This window comes from Anolis sagrei, chromosome 5 (genome assembly GCF_037176765.1).
Source record: "Anolis sagrei isolate rAnoSag1 chromosome 5, rAnoSag1.mat, whole genome shotgun sequence".
NCBI classification, from domain to species: Eukaryota; Metazoa; Chordata; class Lepidosauria; order Squamata; family Dactyloidae; genus Anolis; species Anolis sagrei.
Genome location: NC_090025.1, coordinates 86371334 through 86396639, shown reverse-complemented (window position 1 = coordinate 86396639; position 25306 = coordinate 86371334). Strand labels below are relative to the sequence as shown.

General features: G+C 42.4%; 1 protein-coding gene across 15 annotated transcripts in view; it reads left to right on the top strand.

Annotated features, from left to right (window-relative positions):
• Positions 1 to 25306, top strand: part of MAGI2 (membrane associated guanylate kinase, WW and PDZ domain containing 2) — a 1143898-nt gene that overhangs the window by 856020 nt on the left and 262572 nt on the right. The window lies entirely within an intron of this gene.

The following is a 25306-nucleotide window of genomic DNA, read 5'->3' as shown; positions in this document are numbered from 1 at the left end:
TTAGAAAGTTTTAAGAAGAATCTCAAAACATGGCTCTTCTGTTGCGCTTTTGGCAATAATAATAATAATAATAATAATAATAATAATAATAATAATCCTTTATTTATACCCCGCTAACATCTCCCGAAGGACTCGGTGCGGCTTACTTACTTAGGCGATCCCTCGTTGGACGAGTAAGATGGTCTTCCATTATGCGTTTCCTTTTGGTTTCGTAGGTGGCTGTGGAGCCCTATTCTTGACCCGCATCTTCTCCCACAGTGAGGGCATTGGTTTCCAGGTGGAAGGCGGTCTCGATCGGGGTTGGCTTGACGCGCCTTCCTCCTGGCATATTTCTCTCTTTCGCCCTCCACTTGTGCCTCCTCGAATTCTGTAGCACTGCTGGTCACAGCTGACCTCCAGCTGGAGTTCTCAAGGGCCAGGGCTTCCCAGTTCTCAGTGTCTATGCCAGAGATTTTAAGGTTGGCTTTGAGCCCATCTTTAAATCTCTTTTCCTGCCCACCAACATTCCGTTTTCCGTTCTTAAGTTCAGAGTAGAGCAACTGCTTTGGGAGACGGTGGCCAGGCATCCGGACATCGTGGCCGGCCCAGCGAAGTTGATGGCAGAGGACCATCGCTTCAATGCTGGTGGTCTTTGCTTCTTCCAGCACGCTGACGTTTGTCCGCTTGTCTTCCCAGGAGATTTGCAGGATTTTCCGGAGGCAGCGCTGATGGAATCGTTCCAGGAGTTGCATGTGACATCTGTAGACAGTCCACGTTTCGCAGGCATATAGCAGGGTTGGGAGGACAATAGCTTTATAAACAAGCACCTTGGTATCCCTACGGATGTCTCTGTCCTCAAACACTCTTTGCTTCATTCGGGAAAATGCTGCACTCGCAGAGCTCAGGCAGTGTTGTATTTCGGTGTCGATGTTGACTTTGGTGGAGAAGTGGCTGCCAAGGTAGCGGAAATGGTCAACATTTTCTAATGTTACACCATTAAGCTGTGCAGCTTACAAGAGGCCGAGACCCAGCACATCAATAAAACAACAGCATAACAAATACAACAATAAATAAACTCATAAAACAAGCAATAAACATTAAAACAATAGCAATAAACATTAGACAATATGACACATTTAAAGCTAAGGCCAGGGCAAATGTAATGATTAAAAATTTTAATAATGCTGGGCATGACAGGTGAAATGGATATTTTTTTGGAGATAGGTGCGGTGTGCAGACAATCTTAAATCTCTAGTAAAGTGCATTTGGGACATGAGGCTTGGAGTTTCCTATTCTGGGAAGGCACACTGGAACAACCACGTCTTCAAGCTCTTCCTAAAGACTGCCAATGTTGGGGCTTGTCTGATGTCCTTGGGGAGAGAGTTCCAGAGTCAGGGGCCACCATGGAGAAGGTCCTGTTCCTCGTCTCCACCAATCGCGCTTGCAACGCAGGTGGGATTGTGAGCAGGGTCTCTCCAGATGATTGGAGAGATCGTGTGGGTTCATATACGGAGATGCAGTCACGCAGGTAGGCGGGACCCAAACTATTTAGGGCTTTGTAGGTAAGCCAATGGAGCTCCTTAAACAGGAGGGTTGACCTCTCCCTGTAAGGAGCACCAGTTAACAACCTGGCTGCCGCCCGTTGGACCAGTTGGAATTTCCGGGCTGTTTTCAAGGGCAGCCCCACATAGAGCGCATTACAGTAGTCCAATTTGGAGGTGACTAAGGCAATTAACCATACAATTTTATATTGCTGCTACTCCCCAACATTTGTCCTTAGAGTAACCTCCTCCTTTCCTGTATGAAGACTCTTCTTGACCCCACTCACAAATAATCTGCTCCATCCCTATCTCACCCCGTGTTCTTAGCTCTTAGTTTTAGTATTTTATTCTGTACATGCGGCCCGCTCATTGCTACTGTGTTATGAATGATTTTATTTTAATTTTATATTGTTTTCTGTATTTTTATGTTTTATGTAATTTATTATGCTATTGCTTGTGTTTTTTTACTTCTTTTATTGTATTGTGTTGTAGGGCTTGGCCTCATGTAAGCCACCCCGAGTCCCCATTGGGGAGTTGATGGTGGGTTATATTTGTTTGTTTAATTATTTCGCGCATTTCTACCCCGCCCTTCTCAACCCCCGAAGGGGGACTCAGGGTGGCTTACAAAAGGCACAATTCGATGATAGCAATACACATAGTAAGATAAAATACATAACAGTAACAATTATAAAATAATTAAAACAATCCAGTTATACAATGCAATATAATAAAAACCAATAAAAACCATATAATAAAAACCAATCTAGTGATCAACGTTCGTCAAGCTCAAAATCCGTAAGTTCATTTTGCATTGTCATAATCCTATCCAATTCTAGTCGCCATTGTCCTTTGTCTGTCTGCCAGATTACCCAAAAGCCTGGTCCCATATCCATGTTTTTAGTTTCCTTCTAAAAGAGAGGAGGGATGTCGATGACCTAATTTCCCCGGGAAGTGAATTCCACAGGCAAGGGGCCACCACCAAGAAGGCCCTGCTCCTCGTCCCCACCAACCTCACTTGTGTTTATTAATAAACACAATAATAAAGTTTATTATATTATTATTATTATTATTATTATTATTATTATTATTATTACATGACTTAACAGTATAGTATTACTTTAAAAAATAATATTTGAATTTGCCCTAACACCCACATGAAACATAATCGGAATGCTCTCATATTTGTGACAGTGTAAACAGTTGTGCTGGTTTTGGTTCAGAATTAGCCATTGCTGTCTGCATGACCATCCTGTTTTTCCTAGGCTCAGACAGCTCAAGGATGTTGTTGTAGGTTTTTTCGGGCTATATGGCCATGTTCTAGAGGCATTCTCTCCTGAAATTTTGCCTGCATCTATGGCAACACCTCTGAGGATGCTTGCCATAGATGCAAGCGAAACGTCAGGAGAGAATGCCTCTAGAACAGGGGTCCTCAAACTTTTTAAACAGAGGGCCAGGTCACAGTCCCTCAAACTGTTGGAGGGCCAGATTATAATTTGAAAAAACCATGAGTGAATTGCTATGCACACTGCACAGATCTTATTTGGAGTGCAAAAAGACACTTAAAAACAATGCAATAATTAAAATGAAGAACAATCTATATAAATAAAAATGTAATGTTCGTTTGTGGGATGAACAGAACTCAAAAACCACTGGACGAATTGCTGCGAAATTTGGCCACAAGACAGCTACTAACCCAAGGAGTGACCATCACTCAAAAAATTATTTTGTCATTTGAGAGTTGTAGTTGGTAGGATTTATAGTTCACTTATAATCAAAGAGCATTCTGAACTCCACCAATGATGGAATTGAACCAAATGTGGGACACAAGACTCTCATGACCAACAGAAAGCACTAGAAAGGTTGGTGGGCATTGACGTTGAGTTTGGGAGTTGTAGTTCACCTACATCCAGAGAGCACTGTGGAGTCAAACAATAATGGATCTGGACCAAACTTGGTACGAATATTCCATATGCCCAAATATGAACACAGATGGAGTTCGGAGGAAATAGACCTTGACATTTGAGAGTTGTAGTTACTGGGATTTATAGTTCACCTACAATCAAAGAGCATGCTGAATCCCACCAATGACAGAATTGGGGCAAACCTCCCACACAGAACCCCTCCCCCTTCCATCACCAACAGAAAATACTTAAGGCCATCCAGTCCAACTCCCTTCACCAGGGCAAGAAAACATAATCAAACCCCTCCTGACAAAGAGCTATCCAGCCATAGATATATAGAGAGATATATATGATCCACACACACACAGATATAGTATCATAGATTTGAAGGACACTTATATGTTGCATGTTCCAGAGTAGGCAAACTAGACAATCTCCACATCAACACTGACAAAGAAACAACAAGAAATACTGTTTACCCACAAGGATAAAAGCATTGCACATATTAGAAACCAACACTTTCTCATTACTTTATTTTCCAGATTATTGGGCCACAGCAACGCGTGGCAGGGGACGGCTAGTTTTAACAAATATAAACTTATTTGTATTTAAATGAGAAGTGTGGGCCTGCTTTTGGCTGATGAGATAGGGTTGTTGTTATTGTTGTGTGCTTTCAAGTCGTTTCAGACTTAGGCTGACCCTGAGTGAGGGCCAGGTAAATGACCTTGGAGGGCCGTATCCAGCCCCCAGGCCTTAGTTTGAGGACCCCTGCTCTAGAACATGGCCATGTAGCGCAAAAAACCTACAACAACCCAGTGATTCCAGCCATTTTTTATTTGTCGTGTCAGGGCAACCAGTCAATTATATTACATTTCTAACAGAGCAAAGCAAACAAACAGACAAAATACAAAATTTGTGAGTTTGGTAGTTGATTAAATGTCCTTTGACCAGTATCTGGCCACTTGGAGTGCTTCCGGTGTTGCTGCAAGGAGGTCCTCCATTGTGCATGTAGCAGGGCTCAGGTTGCATTGCAGCAGGTGGTCAGTGGTTTGCTCTTCTCCACACTCGCATGTCGTGGATTCCACTTTGTAGCCCCATTTCTTAAGGTTGGCTCTGCATCTCATGGTACCAGAGCACAGTCTATTTACTGCCTTTCAAGTCGCCCAGTTTTCTGTGTGCACAGGAGGTCTCTCATTTGGTATCAGCCATTGTTTGAGGTTCTGGGTTTGAGCCTTCCACTTTTGGACTCTTGCTTGTTGAGGTGTTCCAGTGAGTGTCTCTGTAGATCGAAGAAAACTATTTCTTGATTTCAGTCGTTGACGTGCTGGCTGATACCCAAACAGGGGATGAGCTGGAGATGTCTCTGCCTTGGTCCTTTCCTTATTGGCTGCTACTTCCCAGCGGATGTCAGGTGGTGCAATACCGGCTAAGCAGTGTAATTTCTCCAGTGGTGTAGGGCGCAGACACCCCATGATAATGCGCCATGTCTCATTAAGAGCCACATCCACTGTTTTAGTGTGGTGAGATGTGTTCCACACTGGGCATGCGTACTCAGGAGCAGAGTAGCATAGTGCAAAGGCAGATGTCTTCACTGTGTCTGGCAGTGATCCCCAGGTTGTGCCAGTCAGCTGTCCTATGATATTGTTTCTCGCACCCACTTTTTGCTTGATGTTCAGGCAGTGCTTCTTGTAGGTCAGAGCATGGTCCAGAGTGACTCCCAGGTATTTGGGTGTGCTGCAATGCTCCAGTGGGATTCCTTCCCAGGTAATCCTCAGAGCTCGGGATGCTTGTCTGTTCTTAAGGTGAAAGTCACATGTCTGTGTTTTAGATGGGTTGGGGATTCCAGCCATGAAAGCCTTCAACAAATCTATTCAACAAATCTATTCTGTTTGCATAACATATTGGTAGTTATGTGCACATGGGGAAAAAAACTTCAAAATGTTATAATTCTCTTAAGTTTCTTAGCTTTAAAATAAGATTACTGCAAAGATCTGCTAGCTTGTTAAAATCGTGGAATTTAATGTAGGTTGTGATCCTTCACATTAAAAGCTCCTACTCCTTCTTGTTGGAAGTTTATTTGCATTGTTCTCCTTGACCTAAAGGTGAACATTTGTACAATGTGGCAAATTTCCAGATGGTTGGTTAGTAAAAGAAATGTGTAGCAGAAGCTTTCTTGAAATCAGATTTGTCTCCAAAGCAGTGTTAACAGTAAAAACCAATTAGTCACCTTTGAACTGGAATATGACCTTCATATCTTCTTGCTTCTGCCAAAGGGGTTTTTTTCTTAGGAATAGCAACAAGGCATTTTGTCAATCTGGAAAAGGGGCTTTGCATGTCCTTGAAATTAAATTTCTAAATGTAATCTTGGGGAGCAAACAAGAATGACAGCACATTAGTAACTTTTCTGTTACATGATCCCTTACTGCAGGGGTCCTCAAACTTTTTGAACAGAGGGCCAGGTCACAGTCCCTCAAACCGTTGGAGAGCCGGATTATAATTTGAAAAATATATGAATGCATTCCTATGCACACTACACATATCTTATTTGTAGTGCAAAAAAACCCCTTAAAAACAATACAATAATTAAAAAGAAGAATAATTTTAACAAATATAGACTTATTAATATTTCAGTGGGACGTGTAGGCCTGCTTTTGGCTGATGAGATAGGATTGTTATTGTTGTTGTGTGCTTTCAAGTCATTTCAGACTTAGGTTGACCCTGAGTGAGGGCCGGATAAATGACCTTGGAGGGTTGAAGAGTTGGTGTTAGTTCAGAGCGAGTTTGGGTTTAGAGAAGTAGATTGGGTTAGTCTTTTGGTGAGGTATTCAGAGTAGCTATTAGTAGATAGCTAGAATACTGTTGTGGAGCAGTGCCCAGTTAGTGGACTGTTCAATTCCTAGGGAAGTCTAGTTCAGGGTATTTTTGGCTAGATTCCTAAGGGGCAGTTTTGGGAGTTACTTTCAGAGATTCATTTTCTGAAGTAATTTTCTGTGGTAAACTTGTAACCCAGTAGAGTTTAAGATTTTACTCTAACGCAACCACAAGCTTTTCATGCCAGTATTTTCGGAAACCATTAGGCATTTGTACCTGAATTATTTCAAGCTTGTTCAATAAACATTCTTGTTCTTTTATTAACTTCTACCAGCCTCAGTATGTGTACCTTTTGTGGTCAAAGTATTTCACAGCAGCCACTAAGAAACAATTGTGGCACAGTGTGTGTTACAGAACAAATTAACAATTTACCTCAGCCTGATTAATACTGGAATGGTGGCAGCAGAATTCATTTGAAGAGGCATTTTAAGTCTCTCAGTTCTAGTGTTTCCCAGTTCCTACCTTTTAAAAGGCTAAGTGTCTCTCCCCTTCTCTTCTCTAATCTCCCCTGATATTGGTAATAATAATAATAATTTATTTGTACCCCGCTACCATCTCCCCAAGGGACTCAGTGCGGCTTACATGAGGCCGAACCCACAATACAACAATGAAAACAATAGCAACAGTAATACAAAACAATAAATAAACTCATAAGCAGAATCGGTGGGACATATTTCTACAATTAAAATAAAGAGAAGTTTAAATATACAGCTGTTTCAACAACCATGCTCCCTCTTCCTTTTTGACGGCTTCATATTTGGGGTGAGCACCCGCTCATATTTTAAGCATGTCTGTAAATATCGTCTTAGGCAACAAACATATACAGTAATTTGTTATTAGTGTCTATTTGTCTGTGTATTTTTGTTTTTGACTTTTATTGTTGATATAGTCAGTGAGCTAATCAATAAACAGATCTATCTATATAGTCATTTTGTTCTTACTAGGTAAGCAAAAATTGTATTCAGTCATCTGTTCACAGAAGCATGCAAATTCTTAGCTTTTCAGAGGAAGTAATTTACTAAACACTAACTTCAGCTTATTAATAAGACCTTAGAGGAGCAAATGTATCCCATAACCCTTCTGTTCTATTTTTAGAAAGTTTAAAAAAAAATTTCATCATAATTATATTATTTCCATTTAATTTGAGCTCTCTCCAGTGTTATAATAATACCTATATATTCCCGTTTATGTTAAACAAATCTCTGGATCAATTCTTTGCTTGTATTTCCAAGTTATTGAATTCAAATCCCCTTGTGGTTTCAGTTTTATTGCATTTCACTCGGCGCTCTGTACCCCCACCCTGGATGTTATTTCCTTTCTGAGCCAGGCAAATCTCTATATTTTCTGTATGCCGTTGAAAGCCTACGATAAGTCACAGTTTCAAATGAGATTTCAAATATTGCAGAGCTCAAGACTTCCTCGGTTTGTGATGAGAAATAATAGGATAGGAATCAGTAGTGAAATATCATATAAGGAGCATTGATTCTGGGGCCAATGTAGAAGTGTTTAGATTTGCAGGAGGAGAAGTAATCTTTAAATAAAAACTTCAGCACTCTGTCGGTACATTTGCTTCTAGAAGGAAGAATTATTTATGAAGGTTTTTTAAAGGTTGCTCTTATATTATTATTTGGGGGGATTGCTCTTTACAGTACCATTGCTATTTTTAAAATCCTTTCCCCCTTGTACCCTTTTCTTCACTGGGAAATGTTATCTTCAGTTGTGTGTGTGATTTGCACTGATACTGAATTCTGCTTTCCGATGGATTCATGTCGCTCTCCTTCTCCACTCTTCTGTTGTGCTCCCACTTCTCTCATTCTTTTTTCTGCTTTCATTCAATTCAGTTTTCATTCTAAATACTAAATGGGAAAAGCTGGAGGATACATTTCCACATTTTGGGCTGTTTCCACTCCCTCCCTCCCCCCAAACAAAAAAGTTATGAGCAATGTTACAGATAACAGGTAATTGCCGCACCACCTTCGCAAATGAAGAGGACGCACACATAGAATCATAGAATCAAAGAGTTGGAAGAGACCTCATGGGCCATCCAGTCCAACCCCCTGCCAAGAAGCAGGAATATTGCATTCAAATCACCCCTGACAAATGGCCATCCAGCCTCTGCTTAAAAGCTTCCAAAGAAGGAGCCTCCACCACACTCCGGGGCAGAGAGTTCCACTGCTGAACGGCTCTCACAGTCAGGAAGTTCTTCCTCATGTTCAGATGGAATCTCCTCTCTTGTAGTTTGAAGCCATTGTTCCGCGTCCTAGTCTCCAGGGAAGCAGAAAACAAGCTTGCTCCCTCCTCCCTGTGGCTTCCTCTCACATATTTATACATGGCTATCATATCCCCTCTCAGCCTTCTCTTCTTCAGGATAAACATGCCCAGTTCCCTAAGCCTCTCCTCATAGGGCTTGTTCTCCAGACCCTTGATCATTTTAGTCGCCCTCCTCCATGATTAGGTTAACTATTTATTTATCATGTCAGGAGCAAACTAAACAGTTGTATTATATTTTTAACAAACAAACAAACAAAACACAAAGTTTGCAAACTTGGTAGTTGATTGGTAGTTCTTTGACCAGTAGCTGGCCACTTGGAGTGCCTCTGGTGTTACTATATGAAGGTCCTTCATTGTGCATGTGGCAGGGCTCAGGTTGCATTAGTTTTCTCTTCTCCACACTCGCATGTTGTGGATTCCACTTTGTAGCTCCATTTCTTAAGGTTGGCTCTGCATCTCATGGTGCCAAAGCATAGTCTGTTCAGCACCTTCGAAGTCACCCAGTTTTCTGTGTGCCCAGGGCAGAGTCTCTCATTTGGTATCAGCCATTGATTGAGGTTCTGGGTTTTAGCCTGCCACTTTTGGACTCTTGCTTGCTGAGATGTTCCAGCGAGTGTCTCTGTAGATCTTAGAAAACTATGTCTAGATGAAAGTCGTTGACGTGCTGGCTGATACCCAAACAGGGGATGAGCTGGAGATGTCTCTGCCTTGGTCCTTTCACTATTGGCTGCAACTTCCTGGCAGATGTCAGGTGGCGCAATACCGGCTAAGCAGTGTCATTTCTCCAGTGGTGTAGGGCACAGACACCCTGTGATAATGCGGCATGTCTCATTAAGAGCCACCTCCACTGTTTTAGTGTGGTGAGATGTGTTCCACACTGGGCATGCGTACTCAGCAGCAGAGTAGCATAGCGCAAGGGCAGATGTCTCTATAGATCAGGTGTCCTCAAACTAAGGCCCGGGGGCCAGATGCGGCCTTCCAAGGTCATTTGCCTGGCCCTCGCTCAGGGTCAACCTAAGTCTAAAATTACTTGAAAGCACACAATAACAACAACAATCCTATCTCATCAACCAAAAGCAGGCCCACGCTTTCCATTGAAATACTAATAAGTTTATATTTATTAAAATTGTTCTTATTTTTAATTATTGTATTGTTTTAAAGTGTTTTTTGCGCTACAAATAAGATATGTGCAGTGTGCATAAGAATTCATTCATGTTTTTTTCGAAATATAATCCGGCCCACGAACAGTTTGAGGGACTGTGACCTGGCCCTCTCTTTAATAGGTTTGAGGACCCCTGCTGTAGATCTTAGAAAACTATTTCTTGATTTAAGTCGTTGGCGTGCTGGCTGATACCCAAACAGGGGGTGGGCCGGAGATGTCACTGCCTTGGTCCTTTCACTATTGGTACAGCTGCAGCTAAATTAGGCATATGACAATTTCTATTGATGTACAGCATTTAGATAAACTTCAAGATACAACAATACCATTGCAGAAAATAAAAGCTAAACTTACTTTATAGGACTGAAAATTGGACTAATTTTTGACCCAAACAAGTCTAAGAAAACTTAGAGGCCAAAACCAATTAATAGTTCAACAGGATTCAGCTATTATTTAAATGAAGTCTAATTACCTTTGCCATGTAGAATAATTGGTATCAGCCATTGATTGAGGTCCTGGGTTTGAGCCTGCCACTTTTGGACTCTCGCTTGCTGAGGTGTTCCAGCGAGTGTCTCTGTAGATCTTAGAAAACTATTTATTGATTTAAGTCGTTGACGTGCTGGCTGATACCCAAACAATTGGGTTAACTAAGGGCAACTTTTATTACTGTTACTTAATTAGACACTAAATCTACCTAACACCACAATAACTGAGCATAAACATCTAACCCTGAACTTGTCATTGAACTTGGCCTTGAATTGGCCATGAACTTGGCAATGAACTTAGTGAGGGTAAACCTGTTCCCAGAATTATTAATGTCTATCTTCAAAATCCTGGGCCACTCTCTCTAATTTTCCTTGCCCCCCCCCCCCCAATCGTATCCTAGGGCCAGGTTACAGTTGCTGGACCATCCAAATGGGTTACTTGGGTGTGCACCACCAAATTCAATATCCATCCTGCTCACACTGCATATGGGTATGTCTATTTAAGTCCCTACCCTCCCAATTTGCCTTCTTGTAACAGTGTAGGGTAGGCGAAAAAGCCTCCCCTTCACAAGGGGAAGAGGGGGCAAAAAATTCCTACCCGACCGCCCCCCCCCCCCTGCAGCCGAGCAACTCCATTATACTGTTAATGGGTGAGAGGGTCAGAGTTTCGACAGTGCCCCCCAGATGTTGCTCTACGTTGTGGGATGGGAGCTGGTGGGCTGCATCATAAAAATAGATGTGATGCCACCGAAAAGGACCTCATGTGATAGACCACTCTGGCTCCATTTGAGAAACATGCAAACTACTACTGATAAGCTAAGACTGCCAATTCTAATAGAAAGGGGGCAGAAAGAAGTAACGTTTCAAACTAGCATGAGTTGGAATGAAGTTACATGATGTAATTTTTTAAAAATCATCTTTGTATCCAGAGGTTTTTCCAAAATCAAGATGCCATTCTTTTATTGACCCTAAAGTTTGTTTCCAAAAGTAAACAATTTTTTTTTGTCGTGCCAGGGCAACCAGTCATTTATATTACATTTGTAACAGAACAAAGCGAACAAACAGACAAAATACAAAATTTGTGAGTTTGGTAGTTGATTAAATGTCCTTTGACCAGTAGCTGGCCACTTGGAGTGTTTCTGGTGTTGCTGCAAGAAGGTCCTCCATTGTGCGTGTGGCAGGGCTCAGGTTGCATTGCAGCAGGTGGTCAGTGGTTTGCTCCTCTCCACACTCGCATGTCGTGGATTCCACTTTGTAGCCCCATTTCTTAAGGTTGGCTCTGCATCTCGTGGTGCCAGAGCACAGTCTGTTCAGTGCCTTCCAAGTTGCTCAGTCTTCTGTGTATCCAGGGGGGAGTCTCTCATTTAGTATCAGCCATTGGTTGAGGTTCTGGGCTTGAGCCTGCCACTTTTGGACTCTCGCTTGCTGAGGTGTTCCAGCGAGTGTCTCTGTAGATCTTAGAAAACTATTTCTTGATTTAAGTCGTTGGCGTGCTGGCTGATACCCAAACACGGGGTGGGCCGGAGATGTCACTGCCTTGGTCCTATCACTATTGGTACAGCTGCCAATAGGCATATCACAATTTCTATTGATGTACAGCATTTAGATAAACTTCAAGATTACGAGGTGCCCATCAGGGAACCCGTTGCCTCACATCCAGCATTGCCCAACTCATCTGAGTCCTTATCTCATGAGAGTAAGCATCGGTTGCCTGTTTTTCCCTCCGTTGACTTCTGTTGACTTCCCATGTCGCTGCTACAGCTGCATGCACCAGTTTGCCTCTACTTTTATGACAGAGCCCCCCAGTTGTTGCTCTACGTTGTGGGATGGGAGCTGGTGGGCTTCATTGTAAAAGTAGAAGTGAACTGGCGCATGCTGCCAAAAAGGACATGTGATAGACTACACTGGCTCCATTTGAGAAACATGCAAACAACTACTGATAAGCTAGGACTGCCAATTCTAATAGTAAAGTTGGGCAGAAAGAAGTAACATTTCAAACTAGCATGAGTTGGAATGAAGTTACATAATGTAATTTTTTAAAAATCATCTTTGTATCCAGAGGTTTTTCCAAAATCAAGATGCCATTCTTTTATTGACCCTAAAGTTTGTTTCCAAAAGTAAACAATTTTTTTTTTGTCATGCCAGGGCAACCAGTCATTTATATTACATTTCTAACAGAACAAAGCAAACAAACAGACAAAATACAAAATTTGTGAGTTTGGTAGTTGATTAAATGTCCTTTGACCAGTAGCTGGCCACTTGAAGTGCTTCTGGTGTTGCTGCAAGAAGGTCCTCCATTGTGCATGTGGCAGGGCTCAGGTTGCATTGCAGCAGGTGGTCAGGGGTTTGCTCCTCTCCACACTCGCATGTCGTGGATTCCACTTTGTGGCCCCATTTCTTGAGGTTGGCTCTGCATCTCATGGTGCCAGAGTGCAATCTGTTCAGTGCCTTGCAAGTTGCCCAGTTTTCTGTGTGCCCAGTGGGGAGTCTGTCATTTGGTATCAGCCATTGGTTGAGGTTCTGGGTGTGAGCCTGCTGCTTTTGGACTCTCGCTTGCTGAGGTGTTCCAGTGAGTTGGGGATCAGCTGGTTTTCCCTGTAATAGGCAGTAAGAGCACCTAGAGCTTTGGAGAGCTTCTGTTCAACCATCTCAAAGCTCTCTGCTTGAGCGGTGATGGCATGATCATTATTATTATTATTATTATTTATTTACTTTGCTTATATACCGCTGTATCTCAAGCCCGAAGGCGACTCACGGCGGTTCACAAACAGTAAAAACAGTAGAAACAGCAGTGGTTCCATACAACATATAACAATTGACTTAACACATTATCCATAAATTACCAATAAGCAACTACAATGCACAATTATTACAAAAAACAACCGTACCCAATCTTCTCATCATCCAAGCGTAGTCCAGGTTCGTCGTCCATTGTTCCATTCCTATGTTCCATTACCAGATTGCACTAAATTACTCAAACGCCTGCACAAACATCCAGGTCTTCATCTTTTTGCGGAATACCATTAGAGATGGTGCTAGTCTAATGTCCGTAGGAAGGGCGTTCCACAGCCGAGGAGCCACCACCGAGAAGGCCCTATCTCTCGTCCCCGCCAGCCGAGCTTGAGAAGCAGGCGGGATCGAGAGCAGGGTCTCCCCGGAAGATCTCAAACTCCTGGTGGGTTCATAGGCAGAGATGCGGTCAGATAGGTAGCTTGGGCCGGAACCGTTTAGGGCTTTAAAGGCCAACGCCAGCACTTTGAATTCAGCCCGGTAGCAGATCGGTAGCCAGTGGAGTTGGCGCAACAGGGGGGTTGTATGCTCCCTGCGCTCCGCTCCTGTTAAAATCATCAGCATAGATGAAACTCTCTGTCCGTTCTGGCAGTGGCTGGTCGTTTGTGTAGATGTTGAACATGGATGGAGCAAGCATGCTCCCCTGAGGCAGGCTGTTCTTCTGTTTCTGCTACCTGCTTCTCTGGCCCTGGAACTCAACAAAAAAGCTCCTGTTTTGTAGCAGGTTTACTATGAGGTGGGTGAGGTGGTAGTCCTTTGTGATACTATAGGCAGTGGTTCACAGTATCATAGGCTGCTGACAGGTCTATGAAGACAATAATAATAATAAATACAAGAATCAATGCAAGTATGTAATAGGATTGCACTTAGGGAGGGAAAGACCCAAAAATAAACAAATCAGAAGACTCTCAAGTAAAGGAGAACTGCAGAGTGTAAGAACACAGAGAGACAAAAAGGTTTGATAAGGAACAGCTGGGAAGTTTGGAGGCAATGGAAGGTGGAGCTAGGGAGAAGGAGCAGCTGGAAGAGAGTTGTGAGATGGAAGGAATTGTTGGAAAAGAGAAACTTGGCAAAGGAGGGAAAGAATATATGGACATTGCCTAGACCTTGATGCCATTTGACCTCTGTGTGAGAAAGAGAAACTCGCCAAGACGAAGGTGAATTCTGAAATTGTCTAAAAGTTAATTTAGATGTAGCTGGGGATTGATTAATGTTAGCTCCAACTAGTGAACATCTTGAACTGTAGAGAACAAAAACACCTTACATTTAAAGGATATTATTTTCTTAATGAAGATGTAAGGCAAGAATTTCCAGGTTATGCTTCCAAGGAAAGAGGGTCACTCTGAAACAAAGTGTTTACCTGCTTTTAAAAGTCAAATGGTGGTACCTGCTGTGGTTACATCTTGTTTGCATTACTGTAATGAACTCTAAGTGTGTCTGCCCTTGAAAAAGGCTTAGAAACTTCAGTTCACCCAAATAGCTGCAGACAGGTTGTTAACTGGGGTTGGCTATAGGGAGCACACATAGAATCAAAGAGTTAGAAGATACCTCATGGGCCATCCAGTCCAACCCCCTGCCAAGAAGCAGAAAAATTGCATTCAAAGCACCCCCGACAGATGGCCATCCAGCCTCTGTTTAAAAGTTTCCAAAGGAGGAGCCTCCACCACATTCCAGGGCAGAGAGTTCCACTGAACAGCTCTCACAGTCAGGAAGTTCTTCCTCATGTTCAGATGGAATCTCCTTTCTTTTAGTTTGAAGTCATTGTTCAGGACAGCAGAAGACAAGTTCACTCCCTCCTAACTATGAGTTCCTCTCACATATTTATACATGGCTGTCATGTCTCCTCTCAGCCTTCTCTTCTTCATGTGCAGCTCTTTAAGCCGCTCCTCATAGGGCTTGTTCTCCAGACCCTTGATCATTTTAGTCGCCCTCCTCTGGACACATTCCAACTTGTCAATATCTCTCTTGAATTGTGGTGCCCAGAATTGGACACAATATTCCAGGTGTGGTCTAACCAAGGCAGAATAGAGGGATAGCATGACTTCCCTGGATCTAGACACTATACTCCTACTGATGCAGGCCAAAATCCCATTGGCTTTTTTTGCTGCCACATCACATTGTTGGCTTATGTTTAACTTGTTGTCCACGAGGACCCCAAGATCTTTTTCACACGTACCGTTGTTGAGCCAGGCATCCCTCTGCATTTCATTTTTTCTGCCAAAGTGGAGTATCTTGCAATTGTCACTGTTGAACTTCATTTTGTTAGTTTTGGCCCATCTCTCTAATACGTTAAGATCATTTTGAATCTTGCTCCTGTCCTCTGGAGTATTGGTTATCTCTCCCAATTTGGTGTCATCTGCAAACTTGATGATCATGCCTTCTAAGCCTTCGTCTAAGTCATTAATAAAGATGTTGAACAGGACCGGGCCCAGGACGGAACCCTGCGGCACTCCACTTGTCACTTCTTTCCAGGATGAAGAGGAAGCATTGGTGAGCACCCTCTGGGTTCGCCCGCTTAACCAATTATAGATCCACCTAATTGTAGTTTTGCCTAGCTCACATTTGACATGTTACTCAACAAATCATGTCTCCCTTTATTTACTTTAGAACTGTGTAATAGTTTGGGTATGCCTTTGCCTCTGCCCCACCACCTTCTCAGGCATTTATGGTAGGAAAGAAAATAAAGAAGACCTTCTTGATGGCTGCTCCCAGACTTTGGACCACTCTCTCTCTAGAGACCAGGATGGGCCCATCCTTGTTCTCCTTCTGTCAGCAAATCAAAGTATTTTCATGCCATAAGGCTTTTAAAAACTGACTGTGGAGTTTGGATGCTATGCAGTGCTGTTTTAAGGTTTGTGTATGATCTTTTAATGAGTTTTAAAGCTTCACGTTTTAACTTTATAGATGGATTTCTCACTTTTTCAATAACTCCTATATCTATTTATACTTCCATTAATGACTTTGAAGCCCCCAGTGGTGTAGTGGGTTAAAGCGCTGAGGTGCTGAGCTTGTTGACCGAAAGATCACAGGTTGAAATCCGAGGGGCGGTGAGCTTCTGCTGTCAGTCCCAGCTTCTGTCAACCTAGCAGTTCAAAAACATGCAAATGTAATAATAATAACAACACTTTATTTGTACCCCGCTACCATCTCCCCAAGGGACTTGGTGCGGCTTACATGAGGCCGAGCCCAAACACAATACAAGCAATAATAACAACAATACAAGCAATTAAAACACATAGACAATAAGATAAACAACATTATCAATAAAACAACACATAATTAAAAACAGTGGGTAGGCCAAATGTTAAGTTAAAATTAGAAATAATGCTAGGACATGAACGGAAGGTGATACTGGTGTTTGTGGAAGGGCATACGAGCAGACTTAAAGAAATGTAAAGTGCTTTGGAGGACAGAGTACTATGGAGACATTATTCCGGGAAGGCACACTGGAACAACCACATCTTCAAGTTCCTCCTGAAGACTGCCAAAGTTGGAGCCTGTCTGATGTCTTTAGGGAGTGAGTTCCAGAGTCGAGGGGCCACCACCGAAAAGGCCCTCTCTCTCGGCCCCACCTGTGATGCTGGTGGGATCGAGAGCAGGGCCTCCCTGGATGATTGAAGGGATCATGTGGGTTCATATACAGAGATGCGATCACGCAGGTAGGCGGGCCCCAAACTGTTCAGGGCTTTGTAGGTAAGAACCTGCACCTTCAATTGGGTCCGGTAGATAAATGGCAGCCAGTGGAGCTCCTTGAACAGGAGGGACGACCTCTCTCTGTAAGGAGCCCCAGTTAACAACCTGGCTGCCGCCCGTTGGATCATCTGAAATTTCCGGGCCATTTTCAAGGGTAGCCCCACATATAGTGCATTGCAGTAATCCAGTCTAGAGGTGACTAAGGCGTGGACCACCTTGGCCAGATCCGCCTTCCCGAGGTACGGTCGCAGTTGGCGCAAATGTAGTAGATCAATAGGTACTAATCCAGCGGGAAGGTAACGATATACTGATATTGTACTATGCTAATAATATAATATATTGTATGAAAATATATATTGTAAGCCACTCTGAGTCCCCTTCGGGGTGAGAAGGGCGGCATATAAATGCCGTAAATAAATAAATAAAATAAAATAAATAATAACGACGATCCATGCAGTCATGCTGGCCACATGACCTTGGAGGTGTCTACGGACAATGGCTGCTCTTTAGCTTAGAAATGGAGATGAGCACCAACCCCCAGAGTCGGACACGACTGGACTTAATGTCAGGAGACAGCCTTTACCTTTACCTATAGTTTTAATCTGTATTGTTTTTCAATATGTCAATAGTTGCCTTGAATCCCATTCATGGAAGTAAGGGCAGGATACAAATGAATAAAATTTACAAATAATCGTCTGAACAACACAATGAATAATCTTTAAAGAAAATGTCCAAGTTATTTGTAGTAGTAATAGTTTACTCTTTAAGTTAATACATCTTGCTGGTATCCATCATTCTTTGTTTTATCCTCAATAACTAACTTCATGGAAACCGCCCTGTATTTTGTTGAGGTTAGTTACGTTTTGTTTCTAATAAATCATGCATCATAGAAAATAAGTCATTTGGTGTTAAGATCTGATAACATAAATTATTCAAGTTGCCTGTCTTGTACTTGCAGAGGGTTCATTTTTCCAATAATAAATTGACTCTGCTCGCTTTGCTTCTCTGTATTAATATGCAGAGTGGAAGTATATTCCGGGGAAGGAGGACATCCCATTACTTGATTATACATAATCCTCTAACTGGAGCACATCAGTTCTTATTAACTTTTAACAAGGAAGACATTTGAAGAGTGAATGAAGTATACATATGGGTGGGGGTAGAAAAAGAGAGATGTATATGATTGACAAACATAAGTGAAGAGTGTGTTGAATACCATCCCGTGATTTAGGACTGCCTTTGGCAACTTGACAGTTCCTAGAAATGTTGGACTTTTGCCATTCCCAGGAAACAATCTTGTTGCAAACTTTGTAGTCCATCTGGAGGGAAACATCACTGTTTGAAGAAGGCAAATGAGAGAAAAGAGAGCCCTCCAAAGGAATCAATAAAAAGTGCTTGTAGGTTCAACAGTGGGCAGTTGAAATTGAGTCAGGATGCAGATTAAAGAGACCCTGTTCCCTATGAAGCACCTACACAGGCACCCCAGGAACCAGTTGAATGCTGGAATGGCAGCCACAAAGACCTGCTGATTGCAGATAAATCTGAAAGCGGGGGGGGGGGGGGTATCTTACCTTTGCTGTTCATTCGTTCAGTTGTTTCCGACTCTTCATGACCTCATGGACCAACCACCGCCAGAGCTCCCTGTCGGCCGTCACCACCCCCAGCTCCTTCAAGGTCAAGCCAGTCACTTCAAGGATACAATCCATCCATCTTGCCCTTGGTTGGCCCCTCTTCCTTTTTCCTTCCATTTTCCCCAGCATCATTGTCTACTCTAAGCTTTCCTGACTTCTCATGATGTGGCCAAAGTACTTCATCTTGGCCTCTAATATCCTTCCCTCCAATGAGCTTTATTTCCTGAAGTATGGACTGGTTGGATCTTCACAGTCCAAGGCACTCTCAGAACTTTCTTCCAGCACTACAGCTCAAAAGCATCTATCTTCCTTCCCTATCGTCCAGCTCTCACATCCGTAGGTAACTATGGGGAATACCATTGCTTTAACTATACGGATCTTCGTTGCCAGTGTGATGTCTCTACTCTTCACTATTTTATCGAGATTGGACATTGCTCTCCTCTCAAGAAGTAAGCATCTCCTGATTTCCCGGGTGCAGTCTGCGTCTGCAGTAATCTTTGCACCTAGAAATACAAAGTCTGTCACTGCCTCCACGTTTTCTCCCTCTATTTCCCAGTTGTCAATCATTCTTGTTGCCATAATCTTGGTTTTTTTATGTTTAACTGCAACCCATCTTTTGCACTTTCTTCTTTCACCTTGATTAGAAGGCTCCTTAGCTCCTCCTCGCAATCAGCCATCAAAGTGGTATCATCTTCATATCTAAGGTTGTTAATGTTTCTTCCAGCAATTTTCACTCCAGCCTTGCATTCATCAAGCCCCACACATCACATTATATGTTCTGCATACAATTTGAATAGGTTGGGTGAGAGTATACAGTCCTGCCGTACGCCTTTCCCAATCTTGAAACAGTCTGTTGTTCCATGGTCAGTTCTTACTATTACTATTTGGTCCTTATACAGATTCCTCAGGAGAGAGACAAGGTGATTTGGTATGCCCATACCACCAAGAACCTGCCACAATTTATTATGATCCACACAGTCAAAGGCTTTGGAATAGTTAATAAAACAGAAATAGATGTGTTCTGCATACATGTGTTCTTACCTTATCCAGCAGTATATGCTGATGGGCAGCAGCTGTCTGTTAAGGATCATTGCTATAGCAAAACAGAACATAGAAACAAAGGGAAAACTAACGATCCCATGAGAATGCTGTGGTTTCTTTCCATGTGAAGGTGTTTGTTTATATTCTAGTGAGCTGTGTTTCCGTTTTCTTCCCCCGAATGCTTATATGCTAGCCCTGTCCTCATAAGCGCTCCATATTTTGGTCTCAGGTTCTAGATCTGCAGCATCTATACAGTGATTGGCTAAAGCAGATTTTATAGATTATTCCAAAACTTCCAGTAAGGTCTTTTAATGCAATGTTTCCAGCTGGATACGTGCTGCAGCATGCATTGGGGGTGTACATTTTGTAGACACCCCAATCCAAGATGACTTTGAACTGGCTTTTATAGCCTGAGTGGAACTTCCCAGTGGCAGCCTCCATGCTATCTATATATACAGGGTGCAGCAGCATAACTTCCTTTTTTCAAAACTGAATAAAACTCATTGTATGAATCAGATTTTTTTTATATAATATAGGCGCACACCTAAAGTTTTGTTTTACGTAGTTTTGAAGATCAAATTAGGTAGGTGACGTCCCCCATTCTCCATGCACTGAGTGAACTGATTTCTGGCATTTGTCATGACTCTTGCCAGCATAGCAGGCATTATGTTGGCAATTTCTTCCTCGATGTTGGTCTTCAAATCTTGTAGAGTCCTTGGATGGTTCATATAAACACGGGATTTCAAAAACCCCCATAGAAAAAAATCACAAGGGGCCAAATCTGGAGAACGGGCCGGCCACTCCACATCCGCTCAAAAAGTAGGCCACAACGGCAAAAGCATGCTCCTCACTGTTCCAGTGACTGAACTGTGTCAGAATAAAACTTTATACTCCCGCCTCTCGAACGAATCCATTAACACTCCGCTACATCTTCAACCGATTGAATGGCACGCATTTTAAAAAAGAAAGTTATGCTGCTGCAAGGTGCCCCCGGTGGCGCAGTGGGTTAAAGCACTGAGCTGCTGAGCTTGTTGATCGAAAGGTCACAGGTTCGATTCCGGGGAGCGGCGTGAGCTTCCGCTGTCAGCCCTAGCTTCTGCCAACCTAGCAGTTCGAAAACATGCAAATGTGAGTAGATCAATAGGTACCGCTCCGGCGGGAAGGTAACGGCGCTCCATGCAGTCATGCCGGCCACATGACCTTGGAGGTGTCTACAGACAACGCCGGCTCTTCGGCTTAGAAATGGAGATGAGCACCACACCCCAGAGTCAGACATGACTGGACTTAATGTCAGGGGACTACCTTTACCTTTACCTTATGCTGCTGCACCCTGTATATATAAATGCTCTGTTTGTTTTGAGTGACATCATTACTCAAAATCCGCTGGGCAAATTGCTGCCAAATTTGGCCGCAAGACAACTACTAACCCAAGGAGTGACCATCACTCAAAAAATGATTTTGTCATTTGGGAGTTGTAGTTGCTGGGATTTATAGTTCACCTACAATTAAAGAGCATTCTGAACTATACCAATGATGGAATTAAAATAAACTAGGCACACGGGACTACCACGACCAACAGAAAACACTAGAAGGGCTTGGTGGGCATTGACCTTGAGTTTTGGAGTTGTAATTCACCCACATCCAGAGAGCACTGTGGACTCAAACAATGAAGGATCTAGACCAAACTTGGCACGAATACTCCATATGCCGAAATATGAATACAGATGGAGTTTGGATGAACTAGACCTTGACATTTCGGAGTTACAGTTACTGGGATTTATAGTTCACCTACAGTCAAAGAGCATTCTGAACCCTACAATGATAGAATTGGGCCAAACTTTCTACACAGAACCCCCATGACCAACAGAAAATATTGTGTTTTCTGGTGGTCTTTGGCAACCCTTCTGACACCTCCTTGCTATACCCCCTAGGGGTCCTGACCCCCAGGTTGGAAATGCTGCCTTAATGCCATCTAGTCCAACTCACTTCACATAATAAAACCCCTCCTGACAAAGAGCCATCCAGCCATAGATATAGATATATATGATTCACACACACGTGTGTGTGTGTATGACAGATATAGTATCATAAATTTGAAAGGGACCCCAAAAGAAGGACAATTATATGTTGAATGTTCCAGGATAGGCAAACCAGACAATCTCTACCTCAACACTGACAAAGAAACAATAAGAAATACTGTTTACCCACAAACATAAAGAAATTACATATATTAGAAACCAACACTTTCTCGTTGCTTTGTTTTCTAAATCACCAGACTGGGTCACAGCAACACGTGGAAGGCACAGCTAGTTTTCTAAATATGCAAACAGTTCAGTGAACAACTTCCATTGTTAGTATTGGTGATAATTATTTGATTTCCCAATGTTTAACATCTAACTTTATCAAATTAGTTTTCAAACCGAACAATCCTCTACTCTTTTCGCTATGAGTAATCCTCTTCCCTGTAGCTCCCTCTTTCTACGAACCAAGAAGCTATTTTTGTCTAGAAGGGCAAACCAAATGACAATGAAGGCAGAATTCTCTTTTGGAGTAAAAGGGAAGTTTGAATTGAAAGACAGATTGCACAGTACATTTCACCTGCATGTTTCAGCATATGGCATCCATTCTAAAACTGACATTATGTTATGAGATACTTAATTTGGATTTGACATGAATAAACAAACACCCTAACTTCAGAAAGTGTGGGGACACATCAGCACAGATCAGATACTGCTTTGATTAACAATTTTTGTGTGTGTGAATCAACTGCAGCAATATTCTGTATGCTTCCAGTCTTTGTATTACTAGTTGGTTAATGGGAAAAGTCAGCTGTTGTAAAGCCTGTGTCAACTTGAAGGTCACATTCTCAAGATGAATGTGACAGATCTGTTCTCCACCTGCCCAAGCAGAAGGAGAAGGGCCGAAAAAGCGATGATCTCTTAGCAAAACCGTATCTACATGGAGAAAGAGAGGACTCTCTATTACTGTGTCAACTAACCGTCCCCTGCCACGCGTTGCTGTGGCCCACATGGGTGTTCTGTGTGGGAAATTTGCCCCAGTTCCGTCATTTGTGGGATTCAGAATGCTCTTGGATTGTAGGTGAACTATAAATCCCAGTTAACTACAAATCCCAAATGCCAAGGTCTATTTCCGCCAAACTCCATCTGTGTTCATATTTGGGCATATGGAATATTCGTGCCAAGTTTGGTCCAGATCCATCATTGTTTGAGTCCACAGTGCTCTCTGGATGTAGGTGAACTACAACTCCCAAACTCAAGGTCAGTGCCCACCAAACACTTCTAGTGTTTTCTGTTGTTCATGGGAGTTCTGGGGGACAGATTTGTTTCATTTCCATCATTGGTGGAGTTTAGAATACTCTTTGGTTGTAGGTGAACTATAAATCCCAGCAACTACAACTCCCAAATGACAAAATCAAGAATTTTTGAGTGAAGGACATACATTGGGTTGTTAGGTGTATCGTGTCCAAATTTTGTGTCAATTCCCCCAGTGGTTTTTGAGTTCTGTGAATACCACAAACGAACATTATATTTTTATTTATATAGATTTATTTATAGCCTGTTTTTCTCAGCCATACAGCGACTCAAGGCGGGTTACAGATTGGCATGATTCAATGCCATGCATTCATAAAAGTGCGATTAAAAACAGTCAACATAATAACATAAAAACTTATATAAAAACCATTAAAAACATGTAGTCACCAATGTCATTGTGTTAAAATAGTTTTCCAGTAACATCATCTGGTCATTCCATGTTCATCATTCATAGTTTCATGTTATCTATTCCACTGCATTCTCCAAAGCTTGCTCAAAGAGTCAAGTTTTTACTTTTTCTCAGAAAGTCAGGAGGAAGGGGGATGATCTAATATCCCTGGGAAAGGAGTTTAGCTGGGGGGCCACCACTGAGAAGACCTTGTGAGCTGAAAACAATTTCTGAGATTTTATTATCATCCAGTGGATCAAATTGTTAAAATAATCTTTATTATTAATTTTCATTAAAAACATACAATAACGGGGTGGGTAAGGTATAGGGGGGGGGGGTAGAAAGAAATAGAGGGGGGGGATAGCAGGATAGGAAGGGTGGAGGGTAAGCTGGAATATGACTGTTGATAATACATAATGTGCCAGATGTGATGGTAGGATTTAGAAAAGAGTTGTGAGGGAAATTGTGTGTGGTTATTATGAAACTGGCGTTGACTTCCTGGTATCTTTGGGAGGTTTTCCCTGTTCCTTCGTTCCTTCCCTCGGATTGCTTTCCGTCTTTTGTTTCTCTTCTGCTCTCCCCTGATTTGTATCTTCTTTCAGTTCTTTCATATAATTAATTTCATATTTTTTTCCCTCTACTAAATATATTGTTACTTGTTTCCAGTCTATTTCGGCTGTAGGAGTACCCCTTTTTTTTGAAAGTATATAGGTTAATTTGTCCATATTTCTTATATCACGAATCTTCGTTAGCCATTCCTCTTCCTCTGGGGGATCTTTTTCTTTCCAATGTTTCGCGTAGATTATTCTCGCTGCTGTGGTTAAGAGGAATAGGATTTTGTCCTTATTTTTTCCATTTTTATATTGTGTATCCCTAATAGGAAAGTTTCCGGTTTCCACGGAATATCAATCTTTAGTATTCTTTGTAACGATTTTTGTATTTTTTTCCAATATCTTGTCGCTTTTGGGCAGGTCCACCATAAATGGTAATATGTCCCTTCCTGATTCCCGCGCTTCCAACATTTTGTGTTCATGTTTTTGTTGAATTTCCCTATCCTATGTGGGGTTATATACCACCTATGGGCTATGGCAACAAAGATCCGCCTAGTCAAAGGCATGGTATTCCCTGTAGTCACCTACGGATATGAGAGCTGGACCTTAGGGAAGGCTGAGCGAAGGAAGATCGATGCTTTTGAGCTGTGGTGCTGGAGGAAAGTTCTGAGAGTGCCTTGGACTGCGAGAAGATCCAACCAGTCCATCCTCCAGGAAATAAAGCCCGGCTGCTCATTGGAGGGAAGGATACTAGAGACAAAGTTGAAGTACTTTGGCCACATCATGAGGAGACAGGAAAGCCTAGAAAAGACAATTATGCTGGGGAAAGTGGAAGGCAAAAGGAAGAGGGGCCGACCAAGGGCAAGATGGATGGATGGCATCCTTGAAGTGACTGGACTGACCTTGAAGGAGCTGGGGGTGGTGACAGCTGACAGGGAGCTCTGGCGTGGGCTGGTCCATGAGGTCACGAAGAGTCGGAGACGACTGAACGAATGAACAACAACAACAATGGGCTATCTTAAACCAATTTTCTTTGAGTTCCATTTCTTTCGAGTATTTTAGCTTCTTATTCCATATTTCCTCCCATTCTTCCTTCTTTATCTCTCTTCCTAGATTGTCCTTCCACTTCTTCATATAAGTTTTCTCCCTGTCTGTATCTCCTTCTCCTTCTAATAACTTTTTGTATACCTTTGAGATTAGTTTATTTTCCGTTTGCATCCAGTGGATCAAATTGGAAAGTGGTACCAACTAAGCCTATTGTATTCTAAGGTTCATTTCGAAAACATGCACTGGGATTGTGGCGCAGCTGGCTGAGTGTCAGCTGCATTAAGATCACTCTGACCAAAAGGTCATGAGTTCGAAGCCAGCCCGGGCTGGAGTGGGTGTCCAGCCATTGTGTAGCCCGTTGTCGACCTTTGCAACCCGAAAGACAGTTGCATCTGTCAAGTAGGAAAATAAGGCACCACCTTGTGTGGGAGGCTAAATTTAACTAATTTATGAGGCCATAAAGAAAGAAGACTCCGGGGAATGTGGAATGCGGAAGAACTTCATCGGTGTCGTTGATGGATGATGAAAAGCAGCAGCTCCCCTGGCGGCCAGAAAAAAAGTTAAATAGCCTTTGTCTGTTAAATGTTGTTTGTCAAACTGGCATTGAATGTTTGCCATATATGTGT